At 43.2% G+C, this 20,397-nt stretch overlaps 1 long non-coding RNA gene across 1 annotated transcript in view; it reads left to right on the top strand.

Annotated features, from left to right (window-relative positions):
• LOC113594815 (uncharacterized) overlaps nucleotides 1-19,046 on the top strand; it is a 33,844-nt gene extending 14,798 nt beyond the window's left edge. The window contains exons 2-3 of the long non-coding RNA XR_008294665.1: nucleotides 3,500-3,614; nucleotides 16,781-19,046. This is a non-coding gene — a long non-coding RNA (uncharacterized LOC113594815). The remainder of the gene's footprint in view (nucleotides 1-3,499; nucleotides 3,615-16,780) is intronic.
• Nucleotides 19,047-20,397: the final 1,351 nt, after the last annotated feature.

The raw sequence follows: 20,397 nt of genomic DNA, 5'->3' as shown, positions 1-20,397 counted from the left end.
TGCGTGGTGGTTACTTATGTAAGTGTTTGCTTTATAGTAGTTTCTTATGCTGTCCCCTTGCTTTGTGGATTTTTCTCTATACGTGTTATATACCCCACTCATTGCAAAAAAAGATTTTAAAAAACAATTCCTTTAATTTAATTCAATTAATTTATTTATTTATTTTAAATTTTAGACAGAGCGAGCATGAACAGGGGAGGGGCAAGGGGGGAGAGAGAGGGAGAGAGAGAGAGAGAGAGAGAGAGAGAGAGAGAGAGAGAGAGAATATCCCAAGCAGGCTCCACACTCAGCATGGAGCCCAACACAGGGCTCAGTCCCCCAACCTTGGAGTCATGACCTGAGCCGAAATCAAGAGTCGAACGAGTCAGACACTCAACCGACTGAGCCACCTGAATGCCCCTTACAAAATAGTTCGATAGCACCTGCCCTTTACTCCTAACGACAAAGGCTCCAACCTATTCCAAGGGGTCCGGCAGGCACAGATGCCATGACATCCTTCACTCATGTCTATCACTCCTGCTTCCCCGTGCTGCCTCAGACCCGGCTCCTCATACCCTCTTCCCATGCCAGCTATACAATAACAGCCCCATGGCCATCCATGCGTGGAAATGGATATTGGTAATAATGGTGATTGGGGTCAATGGTGTTTATTTCTGCAACAAGGTCTGAGCTCCTTTTCAGCCAATCAGAATGCCAGTGATAGCAGTGGCAGCAGTAATAATTGGACTGGTAGTCTTCTGCATGTGTACTGACTCTGACTGGAACAAGGTTAGAATTTGCTAGTACATCCTAAGTTTGATTTCCAATCACACTTGGTTCCTGTTCAGTTTTAACTTGGCACATATTTCAATAGCAGGTATGGGTTTGCAAGTCTGAAGAAGGGAAGATATATTCTGTGCTCCATCAACCAGAGCCATGAAAAACACCAACCTTTAGAGGAGAGGCAGATGAGAGAAGCCCCCTATAGGGAAACAAAAGGGAGCAGCCAGAAAGTGGTCCCCAGGAAGCCTAAGAGAAGTGAAGTTTCAATAATTGTGGTCATGTTCAAATCCTGCCAAGTCATACAAGATACAGTTGGAATCAGTCCAAATCCTAGAGCTGTGATTTCCTTCATCTGCCATTTTTTTAATAAATTATGCACATTTGTACTAAAAATCCATTAGTCTGAATTGCATTTTGGAAAATAGTTCTGGAAGAATGAACACAAAACTTCTCACAGTGGTTATCTCTGGGGACCAGGATGAGTCGATTGAAGAAAGGGCTCTCCCCTTTTTCCATACATGCTCCTGAATTGTTTTAAATTTTTAAAAGAAGCATTAATGCATTTGAAATTTTAAATGAAGATTATAAATTAAAATAGCTACACATTAACTAATACTAGCATAATGTTGGACTAAGCGACCAGTAGCCCCTGACAATGGAAGGGGGAAAGAATCAGCTGGGCACTGTTGATGGCAGATGGGGGATCCGGCAGGCTGAGGACCCAGGATGGACAGAGTGTTATGAACAGGTGGTGGGAAGTGACTTGGCCCAGTAACTGCAAAGGAGGTGTGGTCTTCACGCGGGTGGAAATACAACAGCAAGAGCAATGCACCATCAAGAGTTTTCAGGGGGCTCCTCCGGTGCAGATGGTCTCATAAAGATGGGCAGGAAATATAGGCAAAGAGAAATAGGGACACTATTTGAATTCTCACTGGCACCTGAGGTCCAGGGCTTGGGATACACTTGTGTTGAGCTCACCTTGGGGCGCCTTCTCCAAGAGGCAATGGGAAATAAGGAGGAAGCTGCTCCTCACCTACCTACACCCACCCCCAGGCAAGACACATAGGTCCAAGAAAGAACCCAGAGCAGTTAACAAAGGTTTAATTTAGCCAATCTGTATAAAATTGACCTGCCTTCAGAAGTCTACATAGTGCCCTTTTCATCACCTCCTAATAAGCCTCAATTGTATCTTTTGTTTTGTTTTTCAGTCTCTGCTAACGTGGCTGGCAGATTGTGATATAGGTAACATTTCATATCAATTGCTTGCGTGCTCAGGTCCTTGAGGGGGAGATTGTAACTTTCATCTTTGCATCCCAGGCAGGTCATTGGACCTAGAATTAATGAATAAAAGTGCTGTGGCATTGTTGTTTTCTTTATATTAAAATAATATAAAGAGTTAAACATTTTATCCATAGGTATAAGTACAGTAAAATTTTGTGAATACTTGACCCATAGTAATGCAAATTCAGGTGTGATTTCCAGTTGGCTACCATCATCAGAAAAGGTTAACCCAGGATATCTCATTAATACTGCAATACACAACCTTGCATTTTGTACAGTTGAATTGCTGGACCAATTTACAGCATAGTGGAGAAGTTACAATGTAGTCAGACTTCCTAGTGTCAGATGCTTCAGCTAGGGGGCGTGTCTAAATGAGGGGTCTAATAGAATAAGCACAAAAGAAAATAGAAATTTTCACCTTAAAAGTAAAACTGTCAGTTGGGGTGATTGGGTGGCTCAGTCAGTTAAGTGTCCAACTTCAGCTCAGGTCATGATCTCATGGTTCATGAGTTCAAGCCCCATGTCAGGCTCAGAGCCTGGAGCCTGCTTCAGATTGTGTGTTGCCTTCTCTCTCTACACCTCCAGTGATCATTCTCTCTCTCTCTCTTTCTCCTGCTCTTTCTCTCTCAAAAATAAATAAACATTAAAAATTTTTTAAAAACCTGTCAGTTATTTTACCAGCAAAAATGGGCTAATTTGGGGATAACAGGGAATGACAACTATGGACATAGAAGCCACAGCAAAACCATAGGAGGCCCAACAAGCCAAGAAGAGGAGCATTATTTTACAGAGAAGGAGGAAGTTGGCAGGGGTTCTTTTAGAAGAAATTCCATTGGAGAATTTCTCCAAAGCAAGAGCTCAAGGTGAAGTCTTTTCTCATTTGCTGAGTCGCATCTCTTATAGGATATGCAATGTGCAGCTTTTCTTTAGTGGGTCTATAATTGACAGTTCTTCTCTTGGGGTCTGTAATGGACAATTCTCCCTATGATTGACATTAAGTGGTATGGCTCTCCCTTCTAGCCTCTTGACTGCAATGAGGTTTCCCTTTACATTTTTCACAGTGTCTTCTCCGTCACATCAACCTGTGGTCAGTGGGCCAAAGCGACCTGCCACCGTGTAAATAAAGTTTTATTGGTATACATCAGTGCTCATCCATTTACATTTTTTTTTTTTAATGTTTTTTATTTATTTTTGACAGAGGGGGACAGAGCATGAAAGGGACAGAGAGAGAGGGAGACAGAATTTGAAGCAGGCTTTAGGCTCTGAGCTGTCAGCACAGAGCCTGACGCAGGGCTTGAACTCATGAACCATGAGATCATGACCTGAGCTGAAGTTGGAACATCCATTTATATTTTGTCTGTAGAGGCTTTTGCACCACCGTGGCAGAGTTGCACAATTGTGATAGAAACCTTATAGCCCATAAAGCCATACGTATTTACTCTCTATTTCTTTACAGATACAGCTTGCTGACTGCTGTTCTAGACGCTCCTCCAGAAGCAGCCTACAGTACTAACCCATCTGAGCAGGAGTGACATCAGTGGGGTAAGGAAGCTTCACAATAACTGTATGAGGTAGGCACTATCATTATCCCCACTTTACAGATGAGGAAACTGAGGCCTAGAGAGGTTAAACAGATTTCCCAGAGTCACAGAGTTGAACCCAGGGAGTCTGGCTCTAGAATCTGCATGCTTAATCACCACCTGCAATGCCTCCTAATAATTCTCAGAAAGAGAAAACAAAAGCAAAACACCCAATTGCCAGAGGAGAGAAGTGTGGGGGGGATGGACAATATGGGTGAAGAGGAGTGGGAGAGACAGGCTTCCAATTATGGAATGAATAAGTCATGGGGATGAACGGTATAGCATAGGGAATACAGTCAATGGTTTCATAATAATGGATGGTGACAGATGGTAGCTGCACTTGTGAACATAGCATAACCTATAGACTTATTGAATATCTATCTTGTACACCTGAAACTAATTTAACATTGTATATCAACTATACTTCAATTAAAAAAAAACCCAGCCACGTACAAAGATTCATACTTTTCAACAGCAATATAGGAAGCTAGGAGGAAAATGAAGCAATGCTTTCAAATTTTTGAGTGAAAAAAATATTTTCATCCTAAAATTCTAGACCCTGATATCTTATAATCAAGTATAAGAACAGAATGGACATGATCAATGATGTAAGCCCTCAAAATGTTTTTCACTAACGTACTCCTTGTTAAGGATTCAACAAGACAGCATGCTCTACCCAAATGAGAAATTAAAATTACAAAGAGAAAAACAGGAGTCCAGGAAACAGTGGAACTAGGAAAAAAGGAAAGCAAATTCCTAGGATGGAAGGAAATCCATAGTTTGAAGCAGACCTAGGGAGAGCCTGTTCAGACTGAAGCAAGAAGACAGGGAGCCTCCCGGGTGGGAGGTTGTATTAGTTAGCTATTGCTGCGTAACAAACGAATGTAAAAGTTAACTCAAAACAACAAACATTCATCATCTTACACAGTTTCTAAGGGTCAAAATTCAGGGAGCTGCTTCTGGTTAAGGGTCTTCCATAAAGTTGTACTCAAACTGGGGCTGTAGCCATCTGAAGGTTTTACAGGGACCAAAGGACATGTTCATTCACCTGGCTGCTGGTGACAGCCTTCAGTTACTTTCCATGGGGGGTCCTCTCTATATGACTTTTTAAAATACTCAGAACAATATGCTGCACACCTGAAATGACCATAACTTTGTATGTCAATTATACTTCAATAACAATAAATTAAAAAGTGCTCAGAACAGTGCCTGGCACATATTAATCGCAATATAAGTGTTTGATAAATAAAGTAAATAAACTTTCCCAGGGACACTGAGCCAGTAAGTGGTGGAATGGGATTTGAATCATCTAGAACTGTCGCTCTTAACCACTCCCTATGAAACCCATGGCAGTAAAAAAGGTGTAATTTGGGGGCTACTGGGTGGCTCAGTTGGTTAAGCGTCTGACCCTTGATTTCAGTTCAGGTCATGATCTCACAGTTTGTGGGTTTGAGCCCCATGTCAGGCTCTGCACTGATGGCATGGAGCCTGCTTAGATTCTCTCTCCCTCTGTTTCCTGCTGGTGCACACACACACTCTCTCCCTCTCTCTTCTCTCAAAATAAATAAATAAGCATAAAAAGTGATAATAAAGGTGTAGTCTAGAAAGCAAAAATCTCCCATCCCCTTCCCTGACCTCCATTCCCACTGCTCACAAGTGATTAGCGTCAACAGTCTCTGGGTGTTCTCCATAAAAGTATCTACATGTATCTTACACTTTTTCAAATGGCCATTTTTAGAGGCTCAAAAAATAATAATGACTCAATGTCCAGTCTGTACCAGACTCTCTGTTATGTGTGTAAAGAATGTATCTAGAGGATTGAACAGTGTTTCTGTATGCACTGAAGGACTTATGTTCTCAACTGTGGGACAGAAACCAGTATAATTCTTGGCACCAAGAGAATCCCAATCACCCTCTTTGGTGTTATCACCTTTAACTAACGCCCAGAGCATGATGCTTAAAACATGAAAATTTAGGAGATTGCACCAAAGTGACACATTAAAGATACAAATGGCTTGTTTTATATTGCTGACACATGTTGGTTAGGGATAACTGGCCCAGAAGCAGGTTCAGAAAAAAAATTTTTTTGATGCACTGGATTTACACGGTACGAATAAACTATTTCTAGGTGCTTCAGTATGTGGCTTCATGGAGGAGGGGGATGAAGGTGCAAACTTTGGAAACTCAAGGGAAATATATTTTTCTATAATTGGTGTCGTATCAAAATGGAATTGTGTTCAGCTTCTAAGAGATCCAATTAGCATGGATTAAACAATGTAGGGTTTATTCTCTGGTGAAAAAGGCTGGAATTGGTGTGGCACCTTCACAAAGTTATTTGGGATCCAGGCTCCTTCTCTGATGCTTAGCATGTAACTTTGAACCTCAAGGTCAAGGTCATTCATGTTCACATTATGGCATCTGGAGCTCATGTCCTAAGCAGATGAGAGGGATGTCCCCACTGAATATCCCTCTTTAAGGAGTTTTTTTTTTTTAAGTTTATTTATTCACTTTGAGAGAGAGAGAGAGAGAGAGAGAGAGAGAGAGAGAGCACAAGTGGGGGAGGGGCGGGGGGGTGGGGAGAGAGAATCCCAAGCAGGCTTCACACTGTCAGCGCACAGCCCGATGTGGGGCTCAAACTCATGAACAGTGACATCGTGACCTGAGCTGATGTTGGACGCTTAACGAACCGAGCCACCCAGGCCCCCCTCTTTAAAGAGTTTTAAAGACCTGCTTGTAGCTCACTGGCCATCCTTTGCTGCTAAAGGAAACTTAGCTGGGCACCCTGCCACTCCAAATAAAATCAGCTTTCTGTGATTAAAGAAAGGGAGAATGGATGGGCTATAATAGGCATCTAGCAGTCTCTGCAACGGGGACTCTCTCCAAGAAAAGATACTACTTTGCTTAAGTAGGCACAAAACTCTTCATTTTCCCAAACTTATGGCCTCCCTAGAATCTCTCAGCTCTATAAATGGCACCATTCTCCAACCAGACGTTGAAGCCAAAAGCCTATGAACCATCTCTGATTCTTCTTTTACCTTACTACCCCCTGTTCAAACCTTGAGCTTGTTTTGTTGACTCTCCCCTCAAAATATGTCCCATGCCACATCGGGCCCTGTGCTGACAGCTCAGAGCCTGGAGCCTGCTTCTGATTCTGTGTCTCCCTCTCTCTCTCTGCCCCTCCCACACTTGTCCTCTCTCTCTCAAAAATAAATAAACATTTAAAAAATTAAAAATATATGTCCCATGCCTTTCTCATTTTTTTTTTTAAGTGATCCTTATACCCAACATGGGACTCAAACTCATGGCCCAGACTTCAGGAGTCACATGTTCTATCGACTGAGCCTGTCAGGCACCCCTGTCCCATGCCTTTCTCAATCTAACTGCCACTGTCCCTTCCTACTCAAAGTCACCCTTCTTCCTACCTGGTCTTCCTGCTTCCACTCTTTTCTTCTTTTTTTTTTTTTTTTTAGTGGCAGTTCTCTAGGATTCCCCAGACCTGAGGAATCATATTCTCTCTAGAGAAGACCTGAGAAGCTGCATTTTTAATAAACCCTTGGGTAATTATGATGATGACAATGATGCTTATGATTGGGACTATTATTATGGTGGTGATGGTGGTAAGATACATGTAACATACAGCTTACCATCTTAACCATTTTTTAAGTTTTTTTAAGTTCATTTATTTTTGAGAGAGAGAGAGAGCACACATAAGGGGCAGGGGCAGAGAGAAATAGGGAAAGAGAGAATCCCAAGGGGGCTCCACACTGTCAGCACAGAGCCTGACTCAGGGCTCAATCTCATGAACCGTGAGAACTATGAGATCATGACCTGAGCTGAGATCAAGAGTCGGACGCTGAACCAACTGAGCCGCCCAGGTGCCCCATTTTAACCGTTTAAAGTTTACAATTCAGTGGCATTATATGCATTTGCAATGTTGCGTAACCATCACTAGTATCTAGTTTCAGAACTTATCCATAACCCCAGATGGAAACCTCACATCCATTAACAGTCAAAACCTGTTCCCTCCTGCCCCCAGCCACAGCTCTGTTTCCCTGTCCGCATGCATTTACCTATTCTGGACATTTCGTATAAGGAATTATACAATCTGTGGCCTTGTCCGTGTGGCTCCTTTCACCCAGCATAGTATTTTCAAGATTCATCCATGTTGTAGCACATATCCATACTTCATGCCTTTGAAGTCAGGAGGCCAGAAGGGGAAGCTTTCACGTTAAACCACAAGCCATCAATCACAGGAAGAACTGTCCATTTCCGACCCCAACAGAACAACCCTCCCTAGGAAACAGTCAGTCCCCAAAAGGAAAAGATGGACACTGCATTTCCCATGAGAAATCAACCACTGCTGCAACTCAGCCAGTGAGAAACCATTGTCACCCGGAACTTCTTTGGAGAAAACTCCAAGGAACCTTCCTTCAGAACAACCCCTCCTAACTTCCTCCACCTTCTCCATAAAAATAAATTCCTCAGCTCTGTTTGTTGGACTAGCCTATGTTTTTGCTATAGCTTGCTTGTCCCAAATTGTAATTCTCTCCTCTTCCCAAATAAGCCCACTTTTTGCCCGTAAAATAAACTTTTATTTTTTAAGGATTTGTTTGTTTAAATAATCTCCACATCCAACATGGGGCTCAAACTCATGACCCGGAGATCAAGAGTCACACGCTCTACTGAATGAGCCCCCATAAACTTTTATTTTTAAGGTCAATGTGACCTATGATTGGAATTACTGGGTCATATTGTGATTCTGTTTAAAGTATTGAGGAAGTACAAAACCCACCTCCACTCTGCTCCCTTATAATCCATTCTCTACACAGCAATCAAAGTGACGAATTTAAAATTTACAACACATGGGGCATCTGGGTGGCTCAGTCAGTTGGGCATCTGGCTTCGGTTCAGGTCATGATCTCATGGTTCGTGAGTTCGAGCCCTGTGCCGGGCTCTGTGCTAACAGCTCAGAGATTCTGTGTCTCCCTCTCTCTCTCTGCCCCTCTCTTTCTCTCTCTCTCTCTCTCTCTCTCTCTCTCTCTCTCTCTCAAATAAACAAACATTTAAAAATTTTTAAAAAGATAAATAAAATAAAATTTGCAACATATCATACTTCAGCTCCACTTAAAACTCTCCAATGGAGAATTGCATAGACTGGCCTATGCAATATGGCCCCCACCTCTTTCCATAGATCTCTTAATTCTGTCTCCTCACTGACTGAACATTTTCTGTTCCCACCTCAGGACCTTTGTACTTGCTTTGCTTTCTAGCTGGAATGTTCTTCCTCCTGACCATCCCCTGGCCAACTTGCTCTCAGACTTCAGGCCCCACCTCCAACATCACTTCCTTGGAAAGGCCTTCATCAACCATCTTATCTAAATGAACCCCACCCAGCCTCAATCACTGCCTATAAAATCACTGTGTTTTACTTTCTTTACAGCACTTATCTGTACTGGAATTAGCTTGTTTTTGTATATTTGCTTTTGGTATTGTCCACCAGAATAGGAGCTCCATGAGAGTGGACTTGTCTTGATAATCTATCTATGTAACACCTGTTTGGCATGTCAGAGTGTAAATGAACATTAGTAGTTAAGTAAGTAATCATTTGCTCCTCAGGGAATCTAAAAATATTGTTCAGAGTCAGGAAAGAGATTGGTGGGGGGTTTTGATAAGAAGTTAAGATTTCAGTATTACACAGCTTGTGTGAGTTATCTTTGTGCTGTGAAATGACAAGCAGATCTCTTAAGTATTGTAGGGGACAACAACTTTTCCTTTCTTCACTTCTAGGTTCTTTGGCTGATCTAATAGTTGACATGAGACAGATTAACAGGAGAAAAACAAATTTAATTTTGTACACACGAGAGATCATACAAACATGAGACTCAAAGAAATGACCAAAACAGGCAGCTTGATACCTTTCAGACAAAGAAATAATAAGTTTGTGAATAATTGACAACACAAAGCAGTTTGGGCTCAGGGACACCAAATTAATGAAGAAATAATAATGGTTGTTTCTACAGCCTTCTCATTCTTGAATTCCCCATCTCTTCTGGATGCAGGGAGGTCACTGTCCATGAGGGGAATTTACTTCTTGCTTTCAGGGGGACAGGGCAGGGTCAGAGTGTCCATCTGGCACTGGCTGTTTCTTAAATAATTTTAATTCAAAATAACCAATATACCAAAGTGGCATCTTTTGGGGCAAGCTGTCCTGAACCCCATCAATATCCAGCTAGTATACACTGAAGTGTAATTATGAGAATTCATATATAAACTTGGAAGAAAATCCGGGAGAATGTTTAATTAAAAGAAACACCTCTGTGACTGGAAACCAACAACTGCCCAACAGAGAGAGTGGCTAAATGTTTAAGAGCAAGAACCACATAGGGCCACGTGGGTGGCTCAGTGGGTTAAGCGGCCAACTCTTGGTTTCGGCTCAGGTCATGATCTCATGGTTCCCAAGATGGAGTCCTGCATCGAACTCTCTGCTTGGGATTCTCTGTCTCCCTCTCTCTGTGTCCTTCCCTCTCTACCTGCCTCTCTCTCTCTCTCTCAAAATAAGTAAATAAACATTTTAAAAAAGAGCAAGAACCACAGATTTTACCACTTAGTAGATACATGACCTTGAAAATAGTACTTCACATCCATGTTCCATTAATAAAAATACCTAACTTGGGCACCTGGGTGGCTCAATCAGCTGGGTGTCTGACTTTGGCTCAGGTCATGAGCTCAGGGTTTGTGAGTTCAAGCCCCACATCAGGCTCTGTGCTGACAGCTCAGAGCCTGGAGCCTGCTTTGGATTCTGTGTCTCCCTTTCTCTCTGCCCCTCCTTTGCTTGCCCTCTGTCTATCTCTCTCTCTCTTTCAAAAATAAATAAACATCAAAAAAATTTTTGTTTTAAAAACCTAACTCATAGGTTTAGTGTAAGAATGCAATGACCTGATGCTTGTGGAGGGCTTAGTCCAATAAGAAGTAGCCATAATTATTATGCCTTTATAGTTATAATTCAGTAAAAATATAAAAATACTGTAGTTCAGAGCAATGTAAGTATTCAAAAAGTTTGGCCATCATTTAAAAAGAAATTTAAAAATGTGTATTATGCCCATGGGATATGTGGGCACCATTCAAATCCTGCGACAAAATTTAGTGAGCATCTACTCTGCACCAAGGCTCAGAAATATTGGCATGGTTCCTGCCCCTAAGGAGACCACACCGTTAGGTGAAGCCCATCAAAAAGAGGCCATTCTAAAACAATATGATGAATGCTGATATGATAACCCTTTTGGTTGGCACCACTCCAAGAAGCTTCTAGTAGTTCCAAACACTCATACCCATAAAAAGCTATTTCCTGGGAAGTTGAGTTTTTAGAAACACTATGGTAGACATTACTATTTGTCCCCCAAATCCATTCTCTTCTTCTTCCTAAGAAAAAAAAAATTGAACTTTTGTCTGTGCACTTGACCATCCAGAGTAAAGACTACATTTCCTGGCCCCTCTGGAATCTAAGGAGACTGAGTTCTGGCCAGTGGATGTGAGGGAAAGCAATATATGCAACTTTCAAGCAGTGCACTGCAGTGGAAGGTGTGCACCCTGCCTCTTCACCTCCCCTCTTCCCACTGGCTGGAATGAAGACACAGTGGTGCGCCATCTTGGACCATAGAGAGGGAAGCTTTTAGGAATGGCAGAGTGACAATGCAGAAGGAGTCTGACCTCCTAACCAGCATCCAGAGCAGAGCTGTCATGTTAATTTCAACGTGTATGTGGGAGGGAAATAGACATCAATTTTGTTGGAGCCATTGTTATTTTGTCCTCTGTTAACCTGCAGACAAATCTATTTCTGAAATAATCTACGGCATTCCTGGCCCCACCTCTGCAATTTATATTGTAGGAAGTCTATGGTGAAGCCCAGGTATATATTTTATTTAAGCTTCCCGGATAATTTATTTTAATGTTCAAACAGTTTGGGGAACTATAGAGTTGCAAATGGCTCAACGAAGCGCTACCAGGAAAGGTCTTGAATGGTAAGTAGGAACTAACCAGGCAAAGACTGAGGGGAAAGACAGTCCAAGTAAAGAGGAAAGCCTGAGTCAGTGAGCAACCACATGGTGCCAGCGAGGAATACCCTCAGGGGTTGAGCATTCCTGGAGCACGGAACAATAAACACGCAGGACTATGGGATGGAGCTGGAAGGCTGCAGACCTAATCTGTATCACAGAGGGCCCGGGACGCTACCAAAATAGTTACCCCTCATAAATTGTGGGAAACCATTTCAGAGTTTAAAGGAGAGGAGTTGACCCAATTAGACTTTTGTTTTTGTTTTAACAGTTTAACATCTTAGAACACTTGTCTTATTTTTTTAAATTTTTTAAAATATTTATTCATTTTTGAGAGAGAGAGAAACAGAGCACGAACAGGGGAAGGGGCAGAGAGAGAGGGAGACACAGAATCCGAATAAGGCTCCGGGCTCTGAGCTGTCAGCACACAGCCCGACGCAAGGCTCGAACCTATGAACCATGAAATCATGACCTGAGCCGAAATCGGACTCTTAAACAACTAAGCCACCCAGGCCCCAGAACACTTGTCTTTACATGTTAATATAGATCGTTACAGACAGGGTCATGCTACACATACTGTCTTTCAATGACAGTGAGTATTCATCCACAACATCATTTTAAACAGATAAATACCATCTCATTTTATGAATATATCAGATTATTTTTAACCAATCCCATTGTGGTGATTTCATCTGCTTTAATTTAGCTGAGCTAGGACTACATTTCTAAGAATTCCCTTCCCTATGGTCTGGGTTACAGCTGGCCATGAGCAAAATGTGTGCAAGCTTTGGCAACTGGAAGCAAAGAAGCAGCCATTTTTATGGTCTGTAGGTCGGCATACAGCCCTCTTGCCAGTCACACACGGGGAAGCTGATCTGCTGGTTCATCTCATTGGCATGGGCCACCAGCCATGCCTCCAACTGCCCCAACAACTGTGGGTGTCCTTCTGCTTCTCCACAGCCTGGGTCATGTGCACAATGGGTGCCAGCTTCTCCTGCCAGTTACCCACATCATCAAAGTTGGAGGTAGTAACAGATGCATGTTCCAGTCTGTCCTTGTATGTCCCATGCTGTCCTCATGCGCTCCTGCTCATCTTTGCATTTCCCCGCTTCATAGGTATTTTTCCTTCCTAGCTGGTGACACTGCTGACTTTCACGCACAACACCAGATTCCAAAAAGCCACCCCCTTGCATACTGGTTACGTTACCACCGATTCCCCGCTCCCACAATAAATCTCTTATTCCAAGGGCGCCTGGGTGGCTCAGTTGGTTAAGCAGCAGACTCTTGATTCCAGCTCGGGTCATGATCTCCTGGTTCATGAGATCTAGCCCCAAGTCAAGCTCCATGCTGATAATGCATGGAGCCTGCTTGGGATTATCTCTCTCCCTCTCTGCCCCTCCCCTGCTTGCTCCTGCGTGCCTGAGCACTCTCTCTCTCTGTCTCTCAAAATAAATAAATAAACATTTAACTGACTGAGCCACCCGGGCGCCCCTGGTAGGTCAAATTATTTACTTAGGATAAATTCCTAGGAATGGGAGTTCTGGATCAAAGAGTGTGGCCATTTTTAAGGCTTTTAAGTTATGAAACCAAATGTGATCCTTAGAAGAATAATGATTTCAGTGAGAATTTAAGCAGCATTGAGTCTGGACATTTTTACATGCCTTGGGGTATTTCTTTTTAAAAATTTCTTGTTCATATCCTTGCCTGCATGATACTCATCTTTTTCTAATGGATTTGCAAGAGCTATTTATATGTAAAAGATCTTAACCCTCTGTCTGATATACATAATGCAAATAATTCTCCAGTCTGTCCTTTGCCTTTATATTTTTCAGTGCGCTTTGGAGATACAGAAATGTTAAATTTTTATATAGCTAACACTATTAATACTTTCCTTGGTGATTATTCTTAGAAAAGCCTTGGGCATCTTAAGATTATATTAGTATTCATTTATATCTTTTTTCTAAGCCATTTTTATTTCATTCTATGATGTGATTTGGTAGTCTCATATATAAACATGTGAAATTATATTGTACTGGGAGTGTGTGTTTGTATATATTTCTACTTTCTTTTTTTGTCCCATTGATCTTTCTGTAAAGTATCCCAACTGTTTTGATTATTTTGGTTTCATGATAAATATTAACTATTTAACCTTTATTTTTTTATTTAAAAATTTTAATGTTTCTTTATGAGAGAGAGAGAGAGAGAGAGAGAGAGAATGAATGAACAGGGGAGGGGCAGAGTGAGAGAGGGACACAGAATCCAAAGCAGGCTCCAGGCTCTGAGCTGTCAGAGCCCAACGTGGGGCTCAAACCCACAAGCCGAGAGATCATGACCTGCACCGAAATTGGAGGCTTAACCAACTGAACCACTCAGGCGCCCCTATTTAACCTATATGTTAAGCAACTATAAGTTAAATAGTTATCATATGCTAATATGTGAAAACAAAACAATGAAAATACAGTTATGTTAAATAGTTAACCATTAGTCATGTTAAATAGTTATGTTTAGGGGCACCTGGGTGGCTCAGTCGGTTAAGCCTACCACTTTGGCTCAGGTCACCATCTCGTGATTCGTGGGTTTGAGCCTCACGTCAGGCTCTGTGCTGACCACTCAGAGCCTGAAGCCTGCTTTGGATTCTGTGTCTCCCTCTGTCTCTGCCCCTCCTCTGCTCATGCTCTGTCTCTCTCAAAAATAAATACACATTAAAAAATAGTTATGTTTAATAGTTAACATAACTGTGTTTTCATTATTTTGGTTTCGTGATAAATATTAACTATTTAACATAACTATGTTTTAATAATTTGTGTTTCATGGCGGTATGCCCAGACAGTGGTCCCCCGGTTCTGTCTCTTGCTTCAACAGTGTTTGGAGGGAACAGACCCTGGGACACCCCTTCTACCAGCCTGCAACCACCCTCCACTTTTTCCAGTCACAACCTTCAGAGCCATCTTCTCGGCCACCCTCTGTCTCCCGGACCAGCCAACGCCCTATTCTGAGCTGAGCATCTTATTACAGATCAACCACGAGCTCCCACATTCATCAGAATTATTCCACCGAGGTGTAAGCCGCGTCAACTGGCTGGTGGACACGCACTTGTGAGCCTCCTACTCCAACTTCTCTCTGGGCTTCTGTTTCCACCACCAGGGCCTGGCTCTCTGCCTCCTGATTTGGCAAGGAGCGCAAGGCTCTCTAAAAGATGCATAACATGCGAGAGGCCTCGCCCTCTTCCCCGGGCATTCAGGAGCCCTCGCAGGATGAGTGGGGTAAAGCCCTGGACGCCAGGGAGGCCGCCCTGGTTCTGGAGAAGAACCTGAAGCAGGCACGTTTGGATCTGCCAGCGCACACCCCCTGCTCTGTGACTTCCTGAAGACCCACTTCCTGGATAAGGAGGTGAAACTCACCAAGGAGATGTCACTTCCACAGGCTGGCTGGCCCCCAAGTTGATCTAGAAGGACTAGGAGCCCACAGCCTTTGAGGGCCCCTCTGACACCCCTCTGGTGCTGGGCTTGTGCCTAAGCCTCTCCCTGCAGCCACTAGACGGTTTTTCAACCACCCTGGCGCCCTGGACCAAAATGGAAACAACAAAGCTTTCTGCAGAAAACAAAATAATAATAATTGTTTCATGCCAAATGTGAATTGCTAAGGTGAGACTCATCTTAAAATTCACTTTTTATTATTTTTTTCCTTTTCAAGTTTTTATTGAAATTCTAGTTAACATACAGTGTAATATTAGTTTCAGGTGTAGAATTTAGTTATTCAACACTTCTATACATCACCCAGTGCTCATCACAGGAAGAGCCCTCCTTAATCCCCATCATCTATTTTACCCATCCCCTGAACCACCTCCCAGAACTCATTAAAAAAAATTTTTTGGAATGCTTATTTAATTTTTTTTTTTTTTTTTGAGAAAGAGAGAGAGAGTTTGCACGAGCAGGGGAGGGGTAGAGAGAGAGGTTGAGAGAGAGAATCCCAAGCAGGCTCACCCGTGTCAGCACAGAGCTGGAAGCTGGAGAATTAAAAGCCAATTTCCTGAGGAATCGGAAGAGAAAGATCTTGGCTCCTTGACAAAATTGTTGAACCACTCAACAATCTGAGACTGCCTACCACTCAAAACATCTTGTCATGTGACATAATTGTCTTAATTGTTTCATCCACGGTCAGTTGGTAATTCTGTTATTTGTAGCAAAAAGAACCCCCTAACTCTTATATAGTTATTTGTTGATTCTGCCTGCCCAGCATGTGGCCCTCTTCTGGCAACTGCATTCTGATTTTCCTTTAGGGAATACACACACACACACACACACACACACACACACACACTGCACTTGGTCCAAGTGAGTTCGCAGTCTCCAGTTCCTGGGGTGAGCACGTGACCAAGTCTGGCTAACTAGAGTGGCCCACCCACCTACCTACAGTGAGTAGGCTGAGATTCCCTTCTGAGACATTGGACAGGACTGCCTGGGAAGAGAAGCTCTCTTTTCATTGGGGTTCCTGCTTAGGAATTAAACCAACACCGGAAAAAGAGGTGAGGAATGGAAAGACTAGTTTCCGATGATATATATCTTTGAGCTTTTGAGACTCTCCTTTGTCTGGTTTATCTTTGGACATTTCTTTCAGTTATATGAACCAACAAATTCCTATTCTTTCATAAACCGGTTAACAATGGGAAGAATCCTGACTGATACGGACCATAGTCCTCGTTCACAGACAGGGCCAAAGGGCCTCAGCTGAAGTGTTGGGGGAAGGGCAGCCAGCTACCGGAAGGACAAAGCAAGACAATTCCAAGAGGTAGCTGCTAACATCTGTTTCATAGATAATAGAAGGTGAGGCCCTGAAGGGCAAAGCGACTTACCCAAGGTTGTACAATGAGTAATTAGAAGCATGCAGAGTCTATCTCAGGCCTAATAAAACTCCCAAACTGAAGTCTTGTTCAACTGAGCCATACTGATTCACAGGGTAGGTCTATAACCAGAAATCAAGCCTGTATATTGCCTCTCAAACATCAAGAGAGTTTTATTGCTGTTGGCTGGGTGGGGCTGAGGACAACCCAGAGTTTCCTTGTATTTGAGAGTCAAGTTCATGGTTCTTCGCTTAACTATTTTCCAGATCAGTTAAGAAGAGGCAACGGCAGCCATAATTAGGTCTATGCAACATCACTACTGAGGTCCTTCTCCTTGCCGTCCTCCCCAGGGCTCCCTACACTCTGTCTCAGGTTCCGTCACCTTGGCAAGGAAAAGAGCTTCCCTCCATAACTTCCATCTTTTCTTCAGGACATGCAGATGGCTATGTACATGGATCCAGAAAATTCCAGGTCAGCTGAAGCCCTTCAAAGTAGCCCTGGTGGAACAAGCTAGGACAGCTCCAGTGGCTGTGCCACACCCCTCTGGGAGGCCCCCCTTAAGTGAGGCTCCCAAGCACACGTCTAGGACCCTGCCAGCAGAAAGCCATTGCTCACAACATCTCCAGCTCTGTAATAAATTCTTTATCATAACACCTTGCTGCTTTTCCCTGGATCCAATCTAGTCAGTGGACTCCATCTCCACAGCCAACCTCTACCAAGTCCAATCTGACCAGCAGCCGGCCTGAGGGCAGGGTGTCTAGCCCACTGGCGGCTGCCTCTTCAAAGAGCCCCTCAGCCAGCGGTTCCACAGGGTGGGGAACACACTACTCATGTACCCAGGATGATTTTTGAGAGGAAGCTTGCAGCTTTAAATAGCATCACTGAATCACACGGTGAGAAGGCCATTTCCCTCTCAATTATTTTTCCGTCTTTCAGATCAAGGAAGAGAAGCTCTGTTTGTTGTCGATTTGTTTTTATAACTCTTCAGCATGTGCTAATCTCTTTCTGACATTTTTGGGGGGTTCTTTGTATCTACTGCCTTTGTACAGTTATTTTACTTATGGCAATTGGTGCTGGTGTCTAATTTATGGCAGTGATGTTTTACTTTTTTTACTTTTATTTTTTTAAGTCTATTTATTTATTTGGAGAGAGAGAGAGTGTGTGTGTGGGCAGAGGAAGGGCAGGGAGAGAGAATCCCAGGCAAGATCAGCACTGCCAGCATGGAGCCTGAAGCGAGGTTCGAACCCATGAACTGTGAGATCACGGCCTGAGCTGAAGTCAAATTCGGGTGCTTAGATGACGGAGCCACCCAGGCGCCCCAAATGTATCCATTTTAAATGAATCTGTTCAAAGGCAAATAATAGGTGAATAATGACAGAGACTAGGTACTGTATGGCAACAATAATGAGGATGGGAAACAAATCACTTAAATTCAGCAACTGCTGCTGAGAGCCCAGGGGCTCCCCACAGGGGTCCCTAGCCTCCCTTCTCCACTTCAATGAACGTATCCACAGGCAACTCCATCAGAGTGGTTATCAAGACAGGAAGGTAACCTTGTGCTACCCCAGCCAGACGGACATCCCCCTTCCTTCCCACATGACAAAAGTCTCCAACCTCCTGAGCGTGTGCTGGGTCAGGAGGCTTTCTTGCTAATCTGCTCTTCCATCCACCAAAATAGGGAGTAGAGTCCTGGGGATCCCCTAGTACTGGATCCTCCAGGAACCCTTCGTAGGTCAGTAGCACTGACCATCAGCACAGAGCACGTGTGGGCAGGAATGGCTGGGAGACCTTCCTGGGAGGCCTTCCCAGGGGGACACAGAATCCAAAGCACCTCGAGATCATGACCCGATCCAGTCAGACGCTTAACCAACCAAGCCACCCAGTCGCCCCTGTATGTTGGAGAACTTTTTATAGAGAGCTGTCACTAGGAGTCTGGCCAGAAGCTTTAGTGTTTCTAAAGTTTGGTCCTTCAAACTCCATCAGAATCACGTACTAAAAATATAGATTTCCCTATGGACTCAGGAGCTCTCAATGGGGCCTAAGGGTCTAAACTTTTTAATCAGATATTTACCATCAGGAAAATTTGAGAAACTATACTGGCAAAAAGACCAGTTATAAAGAAAGATATCTTGGGGTGCCTGGGTGGCTCAGTTGGTTAAGTGGCCAACTTCAGCTCAGGTCACGATCTCATGGTTTGTGAGTTTGAGCCCCATGTCAGGCTCTATGCTGACAGCTCAGAGCCTGGAGCCTGCTTTGGGTTCTGTGTCTCCCTCTCTCTCTGCCCTTCCCCTCTTTGCACTTTGTCTCTCTTTTCTCTCAAAAATAAATAAACATTAAAAAAAAGAGAGAGAAAGATACCTTGGGGTGCCTGGTGGCTCAGTCGGTTAAGTGAATGACTCTTGACTTTGGCTCAGGTCATGATCTCCAGTTCATGGGATTGAGCCCCATGTTAGGCTCTGCACTGACAGCACACAGACTGCTTGGGATTCTCTCTCTCTCCTCTCTCTCTGACCCTCCCCTGCTTGTGCTCATTCGCTCTCTCTCTCTCTCTCTCTCAAAATAAGTAAATACACTTAAAAAAAAAAAAAGAAATATACCTCTCCCCCTTCCATATCCCTTTTCCCTCTGCTCACCCCATTTTCCCTCTATTTCTCTATTTCTTTTAAGTTTAAAATAAAGTGTGCCCTGAGTGCCTACAACCACAGTGTGAATGTGTGTTATGGATGGTCTTGTACATCCTCAGTTGGGTTTCCCCAGAAATGACCTGTAGATTGGAGGGCAAATTGTTTATCTGTGAGAGAATCCAGGAAGCAGTGGACAAAGAGTGGCGATGAGACCAGAGGAAAGGAGACAATACAGGGTTCTTTAACAAGCAGCCCCACGCTGTGGGTAACCGGGCTCAAACCTGCTAGAGGATTTCAAGAGTGAAAAGAACATGCCTCTAAACTGTCCAGCCTCACTGGTGGATAAACTGGGTATTTATCTGCCATTCTCTACCTGCCATTGGTTGAGAGCCACTCCTAGGGCCATTAACTCCCCAGCACTTCAACTTGCCCTCACACAAGCTAAGTACATGCCTGTGCCAGACAAAGTCCATGAGCAGAGTATCATCTGTGCTTGTAGGAAGAAGCCATTGGGCTTCCTCAAAAAATTAAAAAAATAAAGCTACCATAGGATCCACCAACCCCACTTTTGGGTATGTATCCAAAGGAAATGAAATCACTATCTCCAAGAGATAAGTGGACTCCCATGTTCAATGCAGGATTATTAGCAACCCAAATGTCCATTGACATAGATATGTGGATAAAGAAAATGTAACATACGCACACAATGGAATATTATTTGGTCCCAAAAAAGAAAGACATTCTATCATTTGTGACAATGTGGATGAGCCTAGAGGGTATTACGCTCAGTGAAACAAGTGAATCACAGAAAGAAATACCATACGATTCCTCTCATATGAGGCGTCTCAGAGTCAAAAGCTTAGAAGTAGACAATAGAATGGTCGTCATCAAGGGGTGGGCAAGGAGCAGGAGACAAGCTGTTGTTCAACAGGTATAAAGTTACAGTTATCCAAGATGAGTAAAGTCCCAGAGATCTTCCATACAGCACTGTGCCTATAGGTAACGATATGGTGTTATACACTTCAAAACTTGTTAAGCTGGTAGATCTCATGTTAAGTGTTCTAACCACACTACACACACACACACACACACACACACACACCACAAGTGATACAAGGAAATTTTGCAGATGATGGATGTTTATTATCTTGATTGTGGTGATAGTAATTTGAGTGTATACCTATGTCCAAATTCATCAAATTGTATACATTAATTTTGTGCAGTTTTTTGTACACCAAGTACAATTCAATAAAGCTGAT

This window comes from Acinonyx jubatus, chromosome E3 (genome assembly GCF_027475565.1).
Source record: "Acinonyx jubatus isolate Ajub_Pintada_27869175 chromosome E3, VMU_Ajub_asm_v1.0, whole genome shotgun sequence".
Lineage (NCBI taxonomy): Eukaryota > Metazoa > Chordata > Mammalia > Carnivora > Felidae > Acinonyx > Acinonyx jubatus.
Note: the sequence above shows the minus strand (reverse complement) of the source record. Positions and strands in the feature narration are given on the sequence as shown.